Source organism: Delphinus delphis, chromosome 3 (assembly GCF_949987515.2).
Source record: "Delphinus delphis chromosome 3, mDelDel1.2, whole genome shotgun sequence".
Lineage (NCBI taxonomy): Eukaryota > Metazoa > Chordata > Mammalia > Artiodactyla > Delphinidae > Delphinus > Delphinus delphis.
The window spans coordinates 16,701,033-16,708,218 of NC_082685.1; positions in this window are offsets into that span (position 1 = coordinate 16,701,033).

Sequence of the window (7,186 nt, forward strand, 5' to 3'; positions counted from 1 at the left end):
AGGGAAAGGGGGAGCAGGCAGTCAGGTGTGAGGCTGGTGGGGATTCAGGCTGATGTCTGCTGAGGACCTCCCTGTCCCACAGCCCACCTGCACCGCTTCTGAGACCCAATTAAGGCTTTAGATACCCCAAGTACTGACAAGCGAAATTCTCAGTAAAACATTGCCAAACTGCAATAGAAGAGAGGACAACAAAATTCTGGTTTATGTTTAAAAAATATCCACTATTGAACTGTTGGGGAACCCTCATTCTTTTTCGAGGAGTGCCCCGTGTTGCCAGGGCCCAGGGTGTAGGTATGACATCACTCCTGCTAACCCAGCTCTGATGTTATTTCACTCACTCCCCACCCATACACCTGGAGGCCGGTCCTCTTACTACTGCTGTTTCCCCATGAGGAGGCCAAGGCTCATGGGAAGGAGTCAGGGACTTACTGAGGCCTGGTCATATTTGCATGCATGTGTCTGAGCTGAGGGTGAGTCCATCTCTGCCCGGCTTCTGAGTATGCCCTGAGCTGTTCTTCCTGGGGGGAACTCTTGCAGGTCTAGACTGAAAAAAATGTGACCAACATCTGACTCAAGCCCTGGTACGTCATTGACAGAACAGATGTGCACACAGAGGAGCACACCAGAGACCCAGCAAGCAGATTAGCTCTCAAGGGTGGGCAGTGCTGCGGCAGGGCTGCCACAGAACCCCAGTCCTGAGAGGTGGACACCCCTTCAAGATGGTGGGGACCGGGCTTCCCAGGTGTGTCTTGGGACCCATGTTCCTAGAACTGGGACCTGACTATGTGGGCTAGGGCTGCCAGCTTCCCGGGTACTTGTGCCTTGGTTGCAGAGTGAGCTCTGCTTGGGGGTTCCCCCAGCCCCTGCCTCATCAAGCATCCTGGACCTGTTCTCCAATTTACTCAGAGCCAGAAGAGAGGAGGGTCTTCAGGGTGCCTGAATATGAAGACATTGGTCAAGGGAGGGTTTAGCAAGACCTCAGGCCTGTGCTGGGGGAATGTGTCCTGGGAGAGTCAGTCCTGGAGAGGGGCCTGTTCTGGGAGGAGGTCTGTGCTGGAGGAATCTGTACTGGGAGAGTCTATCCTGGGAGGTCTATCCTGGGGGAGCCATACTGGGGGACCTGTGCTGAGGGACTCTGTTCTTGAGGGGCCTGTGCTGGGAGGGCCTTTCCTACTTGCCATCTGCTGGGATGAGACAGAACTCAGGGAAGGGGCCCCTCGAAGGGTGGGTTGAAGATGATTTGTTCCATAGTCCCCTGGGGATTAACCTGCTCACTGAGGGTAAGGCTGGTGGAGGCTGGGAGGAGATACGAGCAGGTCATGGAGGCTCCGATAACTAGAAGGAGGAAGACATTGAGACAGGCAGGGTGAGACCCTGGGTAGGTGCCCTGCCTGCAGTCCTACAGGGCCTGTCCCTGGCCTTCACCCCCTGCCCTTTGCCCTCCTCTTTTTGCACCTGCTCAGCTCCTCCTCCACACCCATGGCTTGGGGTGTGAGAGCCCTCTGGAGCCCGGCCTGCTCATGCTGTCTGCATCCCACACAGTAGATTATCACTGAGCCCTGCCCTTGTGTCCTCCTCTTGGTACAGGTGTCAAGTAGAGTGAAACAGACATGGTGGGTGGGCTACGTGGGCCTTGCACCACCCCACTCTCCTCTGCAAGCGTAATGCAGAACCTCACAAACTGCATGGAGGCCTTTGAAAGGGTGGGGCATGCAGGGTAGGGAGAGGGGAGAATGAACATGGAACCAGGAGGAGGGGGTGGCACACACACAAACCCTGACTTTGTACAGCTCCAGACCCACCCGCCTCACCCCCATGGAGGCTGACTCACCCACAAGTCATGCAGAACCTGCCCCTGAGACACGTCCTCCTCTGCCTACATCAGCTCCCAGGAAAAAGGGAGACAGATTGTCCTTGGGGCCACCCCAAGACCATCTTACCCTTATGAGAAAGTGAAATGACAGGATGCAGGGAGAGGCATCCCTCCTTTGGTCACAGATGTCCCATCCCACCCCAGCCCTTGTACCAGCTCACCAAGAAGCCAGTCCCAGGGAAGGGTGCTGGTCCAGATGAAAGAAGACCAGGCCTCAGGTCAAGGGTAGGTGAACACACCCTCTTCAGGGGTGGCAGGCTGGTTAGAGGAGGGGTTACTTACAGGGTCTGCCAAGTTCATCCTGAAAGGCTGTGCTGTGAGAGGAGGTGAGGGGCCTCATGCCCAAGTGCCTGCTTAGAGGTGGGGCACGGGCACAAGGTCAGGGCTTGAGCCTAGCCATCAGCATCTGGGAGAGTGGGCGGAGTTCAGAGTCCAGGGCAAGGACGTACCCATTGTGTTCCTGTCCCCTTGTGGCTGGGCTTCCTGGTCTCACTTCCTCCTGCTTTTCAGATCTCCACTGACAGGCCCTGCTGGAGTACAAGGAGAAAAGGGTGGGATTTCAGGGCTGTTGGCCAAAACAAAATGCTAAGGCTTGTTTTCCTTCCCTCAGCAGACGTCTAGGAAGAAGTCCTTCTGATGCAACAGGAGCATGTGCAGGAGAGTACCAATCAATGACCCAGCAGGACCAGGCCACCTGAGGCTGGGTGGGTGGGGCTGACCCTTGGTTTCTACCTCTCACCACCTCCCTCCACCTAGCTCCTGTGCTCATTTCCCAGCAAATTCTGCCGGGAGTAGGTTGGGGTGGCCCCATGCATGGCTTAGCTCTCCATCTTGAAACCTGGTCTTCCTTCTCTCGAGAACTGCACATGGAGGAAAAGTTCTGGTTTGACCAGCAGCCTTTAGATGCCCCTTTGAGGGATGAGGCAGCACAGTGGAAGGTCCACAAGTTGAGTGGTGCCTGTGGCCCAGACTGCACTCTGCCCTTGCCTGTGTGTCTCCAAGCTGCTCTCTTCCTCCTGGAAACCCATTTCTCCCACCCTTGCACCCCACCTGCACGTCTGGGGTCAGTGTTGTCCTCCCCATGATGGGTGGGGCTGTGGAGGAGGTGGCTGGAACACCTGCCCGTTGTCTTTCTTGGCTCTCTGCCTGGGTTTGCTGTGTGTTTGGCTCGTCACACATGTCCAGTCTGTTGTTTCTGAACCCCACTTTGCCCTGACAGGAGAAGATTCATGTCCCCCCACAATCTGAACTTCTATTAAAAGCTGCCAGTGAACTATCATTGCCTATGAACCAGCTTATATATTTGGCACAGATTTTCTACTTGCTCAGTGAGGTTTATCCTGGCTCCACTGATCCTCAGATTCCATCTGTCCCATGTAGAGTGGTGCTTCTGACCCTGAGGTGCTCAGAAGCAAGGCTGTGCCTCTGTCCTATGAGGTGCTCTGTGCACAGGGATGCAGCACGGTAGGGAAGGCTGGGAGAGGGAGATGGAGGGACAGGGAAGTGAAGGAGGGCCAGAGGGAGGGAGGAAGAGAGTCAGGAAAGGAGAGAGGGAAGAGGGGGAGAGAGAGAGGGAGGGTCAGGAGGAGGGAGGAAGCGAGGAAATGAGAAGGGAGGGAAGGGAAAAAGAAGGGAGGGAAAGAGGGAAAAAATGGCAAGATGGATGCCAAGTACTTTCCAGATTTGGACACATGGGGTCAAAGAGCAGGCACATAACAGCGTTTATTAAATCACTGAAAAGATCAAGAAAATAATCCCTGCCTTCGAGTAATTCCTGTCTGCATACAGTAAACAGCTGTACTGAACAATAACTCCACTAGTCACATTCCTTCATTTTTGTCACTCTCAAATACACCTGTGTACCTGTGGCGTACAGGCCCCGAGTATACGGTGGTGAATAAGGCAGGCAAACATCAAGGGTCCTACGGAATTTACAATCTAAGGACAGACAAAATGAAAGAGTAAAATGTACCTTCCATTGTTGGGTGATGATAGTGCCAAGGGTTAAAACAGCAAAGGAAGGGACAAGAAGTGATTGGGGTGGCTCCAGTTTTAGGTGAAGTAGCAATCCTGGGTGGCTATCTGGAGTGTGTGGTGGTGTATGTAGTGGAGATGCAGAGTGATGGAGGTGTGTGTGGGTGGATGGTGGAGGAGCTGTGTATAGTAGAGCTGTGTGTGGTGGAGGTATGTGTGATGGAGCTGTGCAGACTGGAGAGGTGTGGTAGTGGAGGTGTTGTTTGTGGTACCGGGGTGTCCGTGCAACAAGCATCCTTCCTGGTGCCTCTGGTGGTGGTCCCATCCTGAATCAGTGACCTATGGTGCTGTCCGTCCAAGCCTGAGATGAACCCGAGGCCATTTTTCCCACGTTCCTGCCTGCTGCTCCAGTGGTCAGTTTTCTCCCCAGGCTCTCCCCAGGCTCGTCGACCTGCAGGACACCTGGCCGGATGGGGTCCGTATTGATTTTAAGCCTTAGGACTGCCAGAGGGATCTTTTCAAATATGTCAGAAAAGGGCCCACTCTGCTTGTCTCCCTAACCCCATGCCTCTTCATTTTGATCAGAGGAAAAGGCGAGGGCCTGCAGAGCCCTCCAAGTGCCCACCAAGCTCTGCCCCTATTACTCTTCCACCTGGTCCATACTCTTTTCCCCTTTTGCCTTTGGCTTCAAGCACACTGACCTCCTGCAGGTCACTGAACAGTTCAGGCTGGCTCCAGCCTACTCCTTTGAATGAGCTGTTTTCTTTGCCTGGAATGGTCTTCCCTAGGTTTCTCAGTGGCCCTCACCTTCTACAGCCTTTGCTTAAATGCTACCTTCCCAGTCATACCTTCTATGACCACACACCTGCCCCACGCTTCACCTGCCTCCTGCTTTATTTTCTCTATAATACTTGTCATCTTCTAATAGCCTATATATTTATAGTCTCCCTCTACAGAAAATGGAAACTCCACAAGGTCAGGGAATGCCATTTTGGTCACTGCTGTATCCCAGTTCTTGACCCATAGTAAGTGCTCAATAAATATCTATTGAACGGGGAGCTCAAAATATTCATTAAATTTGAGACAGCAGAGTAGCTTTTTTTTTTTCAGAATCTTTAGGACAGAGGGAGCTGAGTTGTGGGGACCTTCCCATTTCTCAGGGACCTTCCCCACCTGGGACTCTCCTCCAGCAGGAGGCTGCACTACAGTTGCTCCAGTCTGGCCCATCCATCTCTGGCCAGGCTGCTGGTGCCCCCTTGGAATTACCAAAACACAAGGTGTTCAGCATGTAGTGTCCCCCTTTCCCATCACAGGGCCCCCTCCTTGGAGGCCAGGCACTTGAGTATCTCTGGTTCTTAATTAGCAGCTCTGTTTGGCTAGGTGTGGGTGGTGAAGAGAGGGGGCGGTAGGTGGTTATATCTCTCGGGTGAGCAGGGGTAGTATTGTCTCCCCATTGTGTGCTTGAGTGTGGCTGTAAGTGTACATTGCTAGAGGCAATTATTGTGTATTTTGTGTTGAATGAAGAGATGGCAGGCTCTGTCTGTGTGATGGTATGTGGGAGTGTATGTGGAGCCACTGTGGAGGTGATTATGTTTGTGGGTGTCTCATGTTTACACCCGGGGGCCTGTGCCTCCCTTTAATCTCTAAGACTGTATGTGGGTCACGGGACATACACATGAGTGCACGAGTATAGGATGCACCCCGCTAAATTCTGCTGTACGAGCCCAGAGTTTTGGAGATTTGTCCGGACCACAGAGAACTCCAGGCAAAGGAGAGTCGCTCCCTCTCCTTCTGTAACAGGGAAGAGACAAATTTGACTACATGTTGGATCTGTTTCTTTTACTAAAGGTTAAAACCTTTGCTTTCTGCTGCTTTTGTTCACTAAAAGGATACTGTCTATACATAATGGCCTGCCTTGGGGAACCTTGCCACTCTGCCTGAATGTTAAACCAAAGTGCCTTTGTTCAGGGAAGCATCCTGACCCTGTCCACCTGCGGATGGCTGCAAGAAAGAAGAAATTAACACAACCCCTCTGAGGCTGGCCATTCCAGGGGACATTTGCAAAACCTAATGGCCTTTTTACTTTACTTCCTCATCTCCTCGCCCTCTCTATTCTATAAAAGAAACTGGTATCCAAACCCTAATAAGATGGTTCTTTTGAGACATTAGTCTGCCATCCTCTCGGTCTGCCAGCTTTCTGAATAAAGTTGTATTCCTTGCCTCAACACCTCGTCTCTGATTTATTGGCCTGTCATGCCGTGAGCAGAGCGAGCTTGGACTCAGTAACAATCCCAACCTCTCTTTCTCTCTTTCTCATCATATAACATGCAGATGTATTCTATTTACAGCTAACGTACGAAGATAAAAATGTAGGAAATTAGCACACTAGGTGATTATTCAGTTTATCAGTTTGCTTATTTATTGTCTCTTGGACAAAGTAATTTAGATCAACACTTGTAAAATATTGCAACACCATTCAGTTTTGAAATCAATTTGAATTGAAGAGTCATAATCTTTTAATGAATGAATGACTAAATGGATTTATTTATTTTTATTTCATCCAGAAACACACTCACAGACACACTCAGAATGTTTTTTGAAATTGAGTTATAATTGACGTATAACATTATATTCATATCAGGCATACAACATAATGATTCAATATTTGTATTATTGCAAAATGATCACTACAATAAGTCTAGTCAACATCCATCACCAAACATAGTTACACATTTTTTTTCTTGTGATGAGAACATTTAAGATCTACTTTTAGCAACTTTCAAATATACAATGCAGGGCTTCCCTGGTGGCGCAGTGGTTGAGAATCTGCCTACCAATGCAGGGGACACGGGTTCGAGCCCTGGTCTGGGAAGATCCCACATGCCACGGAGCAACTGGGCCCGTGAGCCACAATTACTGAGCCTGCGCGTCTGGAGCCTGTGCTCCGCAGAGAACAAGAGAGGCAGCGGTAGTGAGAGGCCCGCGCACCGCGATGAAGAGTGGCCCCCGCTTGCCACAACTAGAGAAAGCCCTCGCACAGAAACAAAGACCCAACACAGCCATAAATAAATAAATTTTTTAAAAAAATTTAAAAATATATATATACAATGCAGTATTGTTAACTTCAGTCACTATGTGGTGTTGTACATTACATCCTCATGACTTGTTTATCTTATAAGTGGAAGTTTGTACCTTTTGACCACCTTCACCCATTTTTACCCACCCCTCACTGCTTGCCTCTGGTTACCACCAACCTGTTCTTTGTACCTATGAGTTCAGGTTTGTTTTTTTATTAATTTTTAAAGATTTTATATATATTCTCAGCTATCTTTTAAATAA